General features: G+C 37.9%; 1 long non-coding RNA gene across 2 annotated transcripts; it reads left to right on the forward strand.

Moving 5' to 3' along the window:
- The first annotated feature begins 3,007 nt into the window (after window positions 1–3,007).
- LOC108496215 lies at window positions 3,008–11,244 on the forward strand. 2 transcript variants are annotated; one of them, XR_001874393.1, is made up of 3 exons: window positions 3,008–3,114; window positions 3,570–3,759; window positions 11,176–11,244. It is a non-coding gene; the product is annotated as an uncharacterized LOC108496215 (long non-coding RNA). The 2 variants fall into 2 exon arrangements; XR_001874392.1 differs by lacking the exon at window positions 11,176–11,244 and adding an exon at window positions 4,455–4,817.
- Window positions 11,245–12,393: the final 1,149 nt, after the last annotated feature.

The following is a 12,393-nucleotide window of genomic DNA, read 5'->3' on the forward strand; positions in this document are numbered from 1 at the left end:
GAACTTTATGTTGTCCCCCCAAGTTCCTTAAAATGATCTCCATGAGGATCAGCACGGCCATGTCAGATATGGCAACACACTTTCTGAGCCCTTTTTAATTAAGAATGGTGTGAAACAAGGCTGCGTTCTCGCTCCAACCCTATTCACAGTCTTCTTTAGCATGATGCTCCAAAGGGCCACAGCAGACCTCGATGATCAGGACGGTATCTACATTCGATACCGTACTGATGGAAGCCTTTTCAATCTAAGGCGACTGAAGGCCCACACTAAGACCTTAAACCATCTTGTCCAGGAGCTGCTTTATGCTGATGACGCCGCCCTTGTTCCTCACACAGAAGCAGCTCTGCAGTGTTTAACATCCTGCTTTGCAGATGCTGCTGAGCTCTTTGAACTGGAAGTCAGCTTAAAGAAGACAGAGATCCTCCATCAACCCACACCTCAGGAAGTCCCCCATCATCTCCACATGACCATGGGCCAATCAGAACTCAAATGAGTCCAGCAGTTTAATTACGTAGGTAGCCTCATCTCCTTGGATGGTAAGATTGACGGAGAGATAGACAACAGGTTAGCAAAGGCATATAGTGCTTTTGGAAAACTCCACAAAGAGTATGGCTTAATAAACACTTGAAGAAAAGTACTAAGATCAGTGTTTACAGAGCCGTAGTGCTGTCTACTCTCTTATACGGTTCCGAATCATGGGTCATCTACCACCACCACCTGCGTCTCCTAGAACGCTTCCATCAATGGTGCCTCCATACAATCTTAAACATCCACTGGTCAGATTATGTGACCAATACATCTGTTCTAGAACAAGCACCAGTCACAAGTATAGAGGTCGTGTTGATGAGAACACAGCTGCGCTGGGCAGGGCACGTCTCAAGGATGAAGGACCACCGCCTCCCTAAGATCTCGCTTTATGGTGAACTTGCCACTGGCTGCCACATGAGAGGAGCCCCGAAGAAAAGATACAAGGACCTCCTGAAACAACATCTCAGCCTTGGCCATATTGATCACCATAACTGGTCTACTCTCTCCAGTCGGGAGGCCTGAAGACACACCATCTATAACGCAGCTGTCTCCTTTGAGAACACACGCAGGATCACTCTTGAGGAGAAAAGGCAACGCAGAAAGAACCCTGTCTTGCAGAATATACCACCTAAGGAGTCTTTCTGCTGTGCCTTTTGCAATCGGATATGTCTGTCTCGTATTGGCCTCATAAGCCACCAGTGTGCCTGTAGCAAATGTGGATAGAGCCTTCCCAAATCTTCGTTCGCGAAGCCCAGCCATGATGATGACTCAAACATAATAAGAAGTTAGGACTTGATGGCAAAGTTACTGGGTGTGTTTCTGTATCTTGTGCTGTGAAGGATATCAGGTAGCTTGATTTTCTTGCAGCTTAAAAGTATATTGACCCAAATAAAGACAGGCAATTTCCACTCATAAACTAACGTTTTTAATGAAACGAGGTTCTCCCATTTACATTTTCAATTAAAGTTTTTGGAAGCCTTGGGAATCATTAAAAATTCTCCAAGGGAAGGGTTTATTTTGCTCTTTTTATCCCCCAAAATAAAACACTTCCTGTTCATAACTAAAAGAAGGATTAAAAAAACCCTGTTAACTGGTATAAAACCCTTTTCATTCCTTCTGTAACAATGCATTATTGAGATACACAACCACGTTAGTGCTACTATAATTACTTTAATCATTAGCAACCTAGATTTAAATACTCTTTTTCTAGGTAAAGTCTTCTTAAAGGTGTAAAAAAAAAAAATCTCACCTGCTAGCTTTTCTTCCATGCTGTTTAGAGAATCTGGCACACTGCTTTTGTAAAAGATCTCCAGTGTATTGATCGAGACAGTCCTGCAAAAACAGTATGAGAAAGGAGTAGGAAGGAACACAGGTGATCACAGTGGTTCTAGTTAAAACAGGATGAACCTAATGGGAATGTTGGCTCTAAGGAGTATCATAGTATATATGTCTATATAGACACAGATAAGTAGGCTGACATTTTTAACTTCTGAGCACATAAATTTATATGCTAGGTTCTGGCTTGAAGTTAACAGATGCTGATAATCTATGCCACAACTACAGGTTGCGTAGAATCTCATCACTTTTATCACGGTTGCCACAATACAGTGGTCAAAAGTTGTCCTTAACTGTAGGGTGTTTGCCAAGTGTTTATGCTTTGTACAGAGAGGCCAAATGGCCAGCTTGATCCTGGTAACTGAAGTTTCACGTACAGGCTCTTACAGGTGAACAGAGTTTAAAAAAATAAAAATCTACTTCTGAATGTTCTAAGAAAATGTATTTTTTTTTAAATGCAAATATTAATTTTTATGCAATTAATTTTGTGAATGAGAAAGCAGACTTTTTGAATTTGTCTGGCTGAGCTAGAATATGCTTTAGCACTTTTCATGGTTTTAGCTCTCCAAAAATCCAATTTCCAAGCTTCCTCACAATTTGCTACAAATGTGAAAGAGAAGTTCTCAGACAGGCACAACTCAGCATGGGGAAATTATATCAAAATTTATTACCAATACAGTAAATACTATAGAAACCAAAAAACAAATAAATACACAGTATTAACACAATTTTTACCACTTCTGGGGTCCTTCCAAGAAAAACCATCAGGGTGATAGCTGAAGTCTCTCCCTCATTGGGGTATCGAGAAAGGGGTCTTCTGCATCCTTACCAGCTCCTTGGCCTCTGCCGAGGTCTCCTTCTGGACTGCAAAGGAACATATGCTTTACCAGATCTTCATCACGAATTACAGGGAGTCAGCTTTTAAGTCCTTTCCCCCTGGTTCATGAAGGTTCCTCCCAGAGAGTAAGATGTCCACTCCTGCTCTCCAGGGTACAGGGTTTCTGGGTTTTGCTCAGTCTTTATACCCAAAATAGTTTTCACCAAAAGTCCTTACCCAGAAAAAGCCTGCTTGGTTTGGCTTCTCTCTGTTTCAGCTGCTGCAGCTTCAGCTCAACTTTCACATGTCACGGGGGGGGCGGGCATTCCTCCCTCCCGCATTCCTCCTTCGGTTTTCGGCTGCCCCTGTCCAAACCCACGAGGGCACTTCTGAGCCCCTTGGCCTGTCTCCGTGTTTCTGCCGTCTCAGCTCGGGTCGGTCCCTCCTCCGCCATTGTGTGTGGGGAAAGTGGCAGCGAGACTGCTTGAAGTCTTTCTCTCATCCTCTGCCTGGAATTCTTCCAGCTCTGCATGATCTCTGCTGCTTCTGCAGCTCCCAGGCCACCCTGTGGCCCATCTCTGGCTTGGCTCCAATACCATGCCTGCCCGCTGGGGCGGGGGGGCTAGCTCCAACCCCCTGACTGGCCTCTCAAGTCCATGTCACTGCCTCTCCTGGGCAGTGGGGGCAAAAACTCCCTAGCCTTTGGCCACAGGCACCCAGTCCAGTTATGATACTGTTCTGGGCTCCCCTGCAGGCCAGCCAAGGGGGGGGAAGAGGCGGGGAAAGAGGGGGGGAAGAGGGCCCCCCAACCAGGGGCCCTCAGGCCTCTCTCCTGTCATCTCATGACTTCCATTGTCTCTCTCTCTCTCTGCCAACAACTTCCTTCCAGCTGTTGTAGTATCCTAATTTCACAGGGGCAAAACACAGCTCTGATTAGCCCCTCATCGGAAACTCACCTGGACCAACCACTTCCAGCCTCTCCAGGGGATGGCTCAAACCACAACACACTTCAGTTACTGGAGCCAAAATTAACCAAAAGATCTTTCACATAAGAGCCAATTTCTATGGCAACTAGAGAGGTATGGTATGAACAATATTAGTAAGTGTATAAGGAAAAAGATAACCAGCAATCTTGGTCTTCATAACACTAAAGTTAAATGTAGTCTTTCAGTTGAATTAGTAGGAATTAGCTCAGGGTTTTAATTTTGTACTGCACAAATTTTAGGCATAATCTGAAAAACTGCTTTAAATTCATAAGGAAATTTTAACGTTAAGCAGTTAGCAGTAAATTAGAAGGCATTTACTTTGGTAAGGAAGTCAATGTTTTCTTATGTCTCTTTTTAAAACTGTTTGTGAGCTCTTAAAAAGGAGTAGTGTATCCAAATACAAAAATCCAAACTGAAAAAAAGACACAGAACCATAGGAAGATAACTTATTCATTGTATGAGGAAATATTAAATAACCAGTTCAGTCAGTTATTTGAATTTATAATGAATTAAGAAAAAATTGCTAGAATTAAAAGGTTGACTGGCAGAGGGAAATTATACTTTGTTAGTTTTGCTATATACGGAATGATAGGTCTGACTTCAGAATGTAGTACCAAGGGATATTCTGGAAGGCTAAAATAAGACAGGGCACCACATATATCAAGGGAAATTTAGAGGTTAAAGAATTGAAACTGTCAATGGCTAAAAAATATAGTGAATCATTCTTCACTGAGCCAGAGGCTAGAAGACCTAATGAGCTAATAATAGCGCACATTTCACACCCACAGGACAAGGGAGACATCAGAATGACACAGCAAGATAAAGAAGATTGAAAAAGTAACATGACTGGGATCATATGTGATTAAAACATCTTGTCATTAATTGTGGAAAATGATAGAAATGTTTTCCATGGTGGAAACAATATGAAAACGTGATTGTGTTTCAAAACACTGTATGTCCAGATACAGATTGTAAAAAGATTTTATCACTTTGTTTTGCTGCCCTTTTCATTTTTCGCCTCAGAAAGAGAAAATTGCAGGAAGAAATGCTTCCTGAATAGAAATAAGTAACATAGTACCAAATTCCAATATAGAACACTCCTGTGTGATGCAATTGTAAATTGAAAGACTAACAAAATAAGTAGTAGCAAATCATCAGGGAAGAAAACTGAGGAAATTTTGGGGGTCAACCAAAGACATCTGTTTTTCTATATAATAATAAAAAAAATGTTACGTTTAGTGTTAGTTCTATTCATGTTAGACTCAGCAGATGTTAACTGGCTTTTGACTATATTGAGGCTTCTACCAAGTAAACATAGCAAGGTCTGGTCTGTGTTTCAGTGGTATCTATTTCAAATACTCTTTGGAACATTAATCTTTCTGGGAAACCTTGGATGAGGTGGGAACAGCAGCAACGGCACTAGGTATTTTCAGCCTGACAGCCCACCCATCAACTGAAAGAAATGGTCAATTCTTGCCTTATATAAGATCACTCAGAGGAAACCGTGACCTCAGCTGGGCTGTGGACAGAGGAGCATTCAGAATACACAAAATTTACCTGCTTCTGGGGAGTGGAGGGAGAAAAGAGTAGAAAAATTTGGTTTGGGTTTGTTTTTCATTTAATAAAGTGAGAAAAGTAGGGCTCTAAAGGCATGTGAAAAATATATTGGGTATGAAAACAGTAATTTCAGGCAGTCATTTTTCAAAGCAGAATCAGTTAATAATCAGTTCAAAGCAGAAAGAATTAATAATCTTTGACTACTTCAGTTCCCAAGGTGATGTGAAATGTCAGCAAAACTGTCTTGATCTGATTGCAATGCACTTTTTTTTTTTGGTGTTTTCCCTCCACACCTTCTGCTCTCTGAGCCCTGTTAAACTTCCTAAATAGAGTATTAGCAATAGAGTCTGGTGTTCTTGCCAGAAGTTTTTTCACTTCAGAATGATTGAACTGGTTTCTGCACATAACAAGTAAGAAGTTTACAAACATGAAGGTGTTAAGTATTTTAATCATAAGACACTATGAGACATGTTCTTTATATGTTGAAAAATATTTACCACACAATAATTTAAAACCATTTCACATAGGAAACATCTTCATTGCCTATGTCAATTCCTCACTTTAAAGTTTACAAAGCACCAGCTTTCATAAAATGGGTCAATAGTTTACTAGTTCAGGCAGGCAAAATTTCAGAATGTTTCATCCCAATCCCCCACCACTTTATGAACTGGCATCAGACAGTTTTAAATTATGAAAAAAATCTCATCTATTTGCTGATTTGCCTGGTGACATTTTGTTACCAATTCTTTCTGACTTGTAGCTTTACTCATCTCACAGATGTTCTTATACCAGAGATTTCAGTGGGAATTTTTTTTCTTTTTAATTTTCAGCAAACCTATCTATCTGTCAGTGAGAAATAAGGAATACAATTGTTTCTTTAGTGGCAGTGAAATGCAGGAAGGCTAGGTATTCCCAGAAAGGGCAATTGTGATACTGAAAAACATTCAGAAACCCTTAGTGACAGGCTAGAACATTGCTTTTGGAAGATGTGTTCTATCGGGTAACTTTTCAGCCACATCTTTAGAGAAATATTTGTATTGAGGTGATGAAACTGAGACTCCCATGGGCAGTTGTAGTCAATTGTCTATTTTCTGATCTAGTTTTTAAGTGCATGTTGTTGTTCTGTTTGTATCTTGTCATTTACACTATTCCCAGTTTGTATTTTCACATTATATGTCCTTGTTCCTTGTCTGAAAAAAAAGAAGTTCCTATGTCCAATTTTTAAAAGTTCTGTTTTTTTTCTCCCTAGCTGAGTTTTATCCTATACTTCCTTTTTTACCAATTTTTGCAGAGAAAACATATACAACCTAATCTCCTTTCTCTCCTTCCCTTTTTTCACTTTCTTCCTTCTTGTTTCCTTACTTCTCCTCAATTTCTTGTAATCTAAAACTGCTTAGTCTTCATCCAACATAATAAATTCTATCTATTCTGATGAGTATTATGGGTTCATACAATTTTAGTCAAGGGTAGACAAAATAAGTGGTGATGCTCTCCTATATGACGTAGTTCAGCACTAAACCACAGATGTCAGAAATCTGTGCTTAATTATTTTCCTTGTTTGAGGGATTTTTGTACTTGTATTTACACCTCAGGGACATTACCTTAACCACCAGTCAACAGTCTTTTGGAGGACAGGAAATACCCTGCTGACACTGTATAAACAACAGACTTTGTATAAACAAGTCAACAGCGTGCAGATCCATGCACTCTTGAGTGCTCCATTTTGCAAGATAAAGAATCATAGACCAGACTAGGAATTAATCTTTCCCTTACCTTTGCTTTTTATGCACACTAAAACTTTGGCAAAAACACCCCAGCAAATGAAAACCTCTTATCTCATTTGAGTATTCTCTTCTCCTGTGGTTTTTGAGTATTCTCTTCTCCTGTGGTTGAACAATTCCTTAGAGATGACTACTAAGATGGGTTAAGCTTTGGTTGATATAACCAAGTTGATAGCCACTAGTAGATAAGGATATATCCATCTGAATAACTCACTCTCCATGTTCATCTATAGTTTATGTAAAGAAACAGAATACTCTGCTTTTCTTGTGTGGATCTACCTCTGATGTATTAATTTTGTTGACAAAACTTTTCACCTCTTAGAATATTTTACTATTTGTTTCAGTGTGGCTTTCATGTGTGCTTGTTTTTGAGATACTTTTCTTAGTTCCCTGAAAAGTTTTGACAAACTCTATCGATGCTTTTACATAGAAGGAAAGGTCCTTTTTGGGTGTGCTTAGAAAGAACTTGAAGTTATACGATAACTTGTCAAAGAAGGAAGACTACTGAGGTAAAGACTGAAGGATTCCCAGTTTGTTTGAGGTTTGAATCTTCATTAATAATGGGTTACACTAAACTCAAACTTTATTACTTGTATTTAACATGGATAAATGGAGCAAGTGGGCTTCTGAATTAAAAATCAGGTCATCAGAGTAATCCATCAGCACAAAAAAGTCCAGTGTATCAAAACAGGCAGGCAGCTAATGGGTTGCCTTGAAGAAGTGCTGAATACAGAGAAATAGAATTTGGTGAGAATCCACTGGCTGGAACATGGTACCTTCTTATATTACTGTGTAATGAGTAATGTATATTCCTCTTTGTTTGAGAAAATGAGATGAGAGTCTGTCAGGATCATTTAGGTATAATGCCTCAGAGCAAAGGGGTGGAAAAAGTGACCTCTTAAAGTTCTTTCTGTTTATATGGTATGTTGACCTTTTACAAAACAGTGATTTCAGCCCTAGCTACAACCTTTGGCCCTGATTTCCTTTTTGAATTGTGTGCAGATATTTTCTTGACTATGTAGGCAACTGAGATGATATTCAGTCTGTTTTAAAGTATTTGTAGAGATCCTACATTTGTACCTCTTTAAGAAGTTTTCTTTATGGTATTTTTCTTTGGTGAAAAGAAAAAATGTTCAACCCTTTACTTTTAACTTCAATGACAGTATACTTCTACATTTTTATAAGAAGTAATAAACAAACAAAGAGAATGGAACTTAGCTGTTTTCCCTCTCTGTAAACAAACCAGCGTCTTTTGCTGTGAAGAATTCCTCTGACGCTTTGCTGGACCAAGGTGTGAAGCATTGAGTCCAATGCCAAAATTGTGAATTTGTTTCTGGGGACAGAAAAAGACTAGACTCCTTCTGCTGAAATAATTACTTGAGGAAAGAAACACTGAATCATTTCTAAGAAATTATAATATAAATTAAAAGTTTCATAGTGCAATTTCTACTAGTGCTCAAAAGTTCTGGGAATCGTTCTGAGGCTTGATCTTATCTGGTGTATCTTCACTGAAACTGATGGAATAATGCTGGTCTCCTGCTTGATGAGAATATGGAGAATTTGCCCTATAATTTTTTCTTTCTAAATCTCTATAGGACTTGATTGACTAAATTAATATAAAAAAAATTGCTTGCAAATTAATTGTGTAGTGTTTGATTGGTCAGGGAATTTAGAGACTTCACAGGAGAACAATTTATATTTCCAGTCCTGTTTATAGCCAGTTCATTCTTTGTAAAGTTGCTACAAATGCTAGAAGAACATTTTTTGCAGATCACATTTTATTTTTAATAGGCAAGTAATATGTTTCAGTAGATCATTTAAGTAAGTTTGAGGCCAGGTTTTGTTATGTGCTTGAGAAATACTTAAAACAAATGTATGTTGGATTTACAGTGGAGGCTGTTTGGCTGTTTAATAACAGCAGTAGTGAAGATCGTGAAGGTTTAACAAGACCGAGTGCAAGGGGCTACACCTGGGTCAGGACAACTCCAACACAAGTCTGGGGGATGAACAGACCAAGAGCAGCCCTGCTGAGAAGGACTTGGGGGTGCTGGTGGGTGAGAGGCTGGACATGAGCAATCAATGTGCACTCACAGACCAGAAAGCACAACAAAGATTGAAAGAGACCTTTTATAAGGGCAAGTAGGGACAGGACAAGGGGAAATGGCTTCAAACTGAAAGAGGGTAGGTTTAGATTCAGAAGATATTCTGAAAAAATTCTTTACTATGCATGGGAACAGGGTGCCCTGAGAAGATGTGGCTGCCCCATCCCTGGAAGTGTTCAAGGCCAGGCTGGAAGGGCTTTGAGCAACCTGATCTAATGGAAGGTGTCCACACTCAAGGAGGGGAATTGGAGCTTGGTGATGTTTAAGGTCCCTTCAAAGCCAGGCCATTCTATAATTCTGTGATTCTATGTTTAGATCCTTTCACAGTCACCAGTAACAGTTCTTAGGTGTAAGAAGATTCAAACTGGAGTCAAAACAACATTCATCTGATTTAGCACTATTCATTTTGATTAACTTTGGAAAATGAGTTACCAGACCTAGGCAAAACCTCAAACTGTACTAGCACTATAGTGAAAAGATGCAATTGTTAAATATAATCTGCTGCAGTAATTTTCCATAAATAAAGTTGGAAACTTGGGTGAATATTTTATAAGAGGAAAACATACAAAGGAGTAGCTTTACACATAAAAATTTACATATTCATTATGTGCATGAAGATATTTGTTTTTGGCAAAGAAAAATATATGTCTATTTTATATTTACAACTATCATCACTTGCCAAATACCTTTCTTACTGCATTTGAGATACTAATGATTTTAATGCAAAATTGAACAACTTAATGGCCTGAATATGTTTAATGAAATCACTTTAATTGTGAATTTCACTACGTCTCCCATAGACACTGAAGATTCTGTATAACAGCAGGAGCATTTTACAGAAATTAATGATTCAAATTCTTACTTCTAGACTATTTTCAAGACATTTGAAAAAAAATTTTCTGCATCTTTTGGAAAAAAAAGAGAATTTGTTCATGGAGATAGGAAAGGGGGAGTGAAACCTCCAGGAATTAATAGAAGTTTTCCAGTTTATAAGTCAACCTGTATCTGCTTCATATCTCAGGAAAAAAATCCATTGACTTTGATTTTTCTTCCGAAGCATTGCATTTTCTTCCAAAGCATTGCTTTTCCACCTTTTATTATTGAGACAAATTACTTAAGAACATGGAGATACTCTGTTAATTTAACAGTACCATGATAGTGTTAGCAATGTATTAATCTAGAAACTGATGGTTACTTCTTCAGCAGAATACAGATTATATTTACTAATCAATTAAGAACAGATTGTGTAATGGGCTCTTTCTTATGTAGATATTTAATTTTCAGCTTCTTGTTTCATCAGTCCAGTTAGATATGTAAGGGCCTGGAGGCAGATAAATAGAAACAATTAGTATCTATTGATAACTGTGATGCGGGTGATAGTAAATCTTTGATGGTAGGCATCTAGATAATTTGAAAATGCCCATAAAAAAGAAAGAAGTTGAGAATCTGGAGGGGAAAAAAGAGGAGTTGCTGAAGTAGGAAAATCACGTATTTATGGAAAATTACTCAGAATATAGTTGTGTTCTTTTCATTTCATGTAAGGGGGATTTAACATTCCTAAATTAATATGTTAATCTTTGAAAAATTAGAGCTGCTTTTTCCTGAGTATTTTTTTTCTGACAGTTATCACAGTATATTTGACGAAGAAGGTTGAGGGTTCAATGATAGTCTTAGAAACAAATTATTTTTTTTTTTTAGATTCTATTAACACTTAATGTGAACAATTTGAATAGATCTGACGCATCTTTTAAGCATTGAAAATGGCTCTCACTGATTGTTAATGAAACTTCTGTACAAAACATACGAAATTTTTCACAAAATGGTTGCAAAAAATGGCAAAGTATTAAAGATAGACAGACATTGGAAAAATGCAGCTGATGGTAAGTTTAATTTGATCTTGCAGCACAACCTACAGATCTGTTGAAAGCCATGAAAGATCAAGAAGTAGGTCAGGTGCACTGGTGATGTAGGAAACAGTAGGGAAAATGTGGGCCCTCTGCAGAAGGCTATGGGAGATAATTTTACCAAGGATATGGAGGTACTCAGTGACTTTTTTTATCCTGTTCCAGCCACATCACCCAAGTCACAGAAGGCAAAAGCAGGGACTGGGAGAATGAAGAACTGTACATGGCAGGAAAGGTCAGGTTTGTTAACATCTAAGAGACTTGAAAGTGCAGGAGTCCATGGGACCTGATGAGATGCATTCATGAGTCCTGAGGGTCTCTAAGATCTTGCTCTGTTGTAGGCATTGACTTCAGTCAGAGACCTAAAGGCCTTCTATTAAGAAACTTGTACTACTAAAAATGCTTTTCTTCCTAAACCAGAACATTTTGTGCCACATAAAGAAACAGGCAGATGTGTCTGATAACTCTATCTTGTGACACTGACAATTTGTGCAGGTTAATATGAGTCCATACTATCTAGAGTGTGTGTGGTGAAGTATTTATTATTAGAGAGACTAGGAAGTCACATAAAGTTTGTCCTCACAAATTCTAAATAACTCTCCAATACTGAGCAGTGGTAATGATTGATTAATGTGTGAAGAAAATGCATATAATCTAAACTGTTCTCACTTGTTCTATTGATGTCAAATGTGGAAAAATTTAAAATTTCCTCTATTACTACATCTAGACCATTATGTTTTGCTAAATGAAAAACTTCCTTAAATCTATATCAAAACTGAAAAAAACCGCTACCTTTCTAACTACTTTGCCCTATAGTAAAATAATTCAGTACCAGAATTACCACCTCAATGATTCTTAAAAATGACAGTTTTTTTCATGGTCTTGCATGTCAAAATTACTCTAACAAAAGAAGTTGATATGCTTTAATGATAGAATAGGATAAATGTTATCAGAAAAGCAGCATTTTATTTTACTGAAACTATAAAGTGTGTCCTGAGTGTAACATATTCTCCTTTATTTCTCAGATATCAACTGTACGTTTATTGAAGATGGAGCTGTTGAAAAAAGCTGGAGATGTTCATGATACAGTTATGCTTATGAAATCTTTCAAGTATAAGCATCATTTTACTTGCAGCAAAGAGATGAATGACCAGGATTTTTTTTTTTTTTTGGTATTGTGAGGATATACTGAGTGCTGGTACTATCCTCGTCTAAAATTCTTTGGATGAAAATGACTTTTTAACATCATATTTTCATTGATCTAAATGTGCATTGAAGAATTAATGTGACTTTGCTGTCTAGAATAGAATCAGGAAGTCTTCTCTGCAGCTGAGGTTAAGCAAAGGTTGTGATATTACAAATTAGAACTAAATAGGAGACTGA

This window comes from Lepidothrix coronata, unplaced genomic scaffold (assembly GCF_001604755.1).
Source record: "Lepidothrix coronata isolate B3197 unplaced genomic scaffold, Lepidothrix_coronata-1.0 Scaffold37, whole genome shotgun sequence".
Taxonomy (NCBI): domain Eukaryota; kingdom Metazoa; phylum Chordata; class Aves; order Passeriformes; family Pipridae; genus Lepidothrix; species Lepidothrix coronata.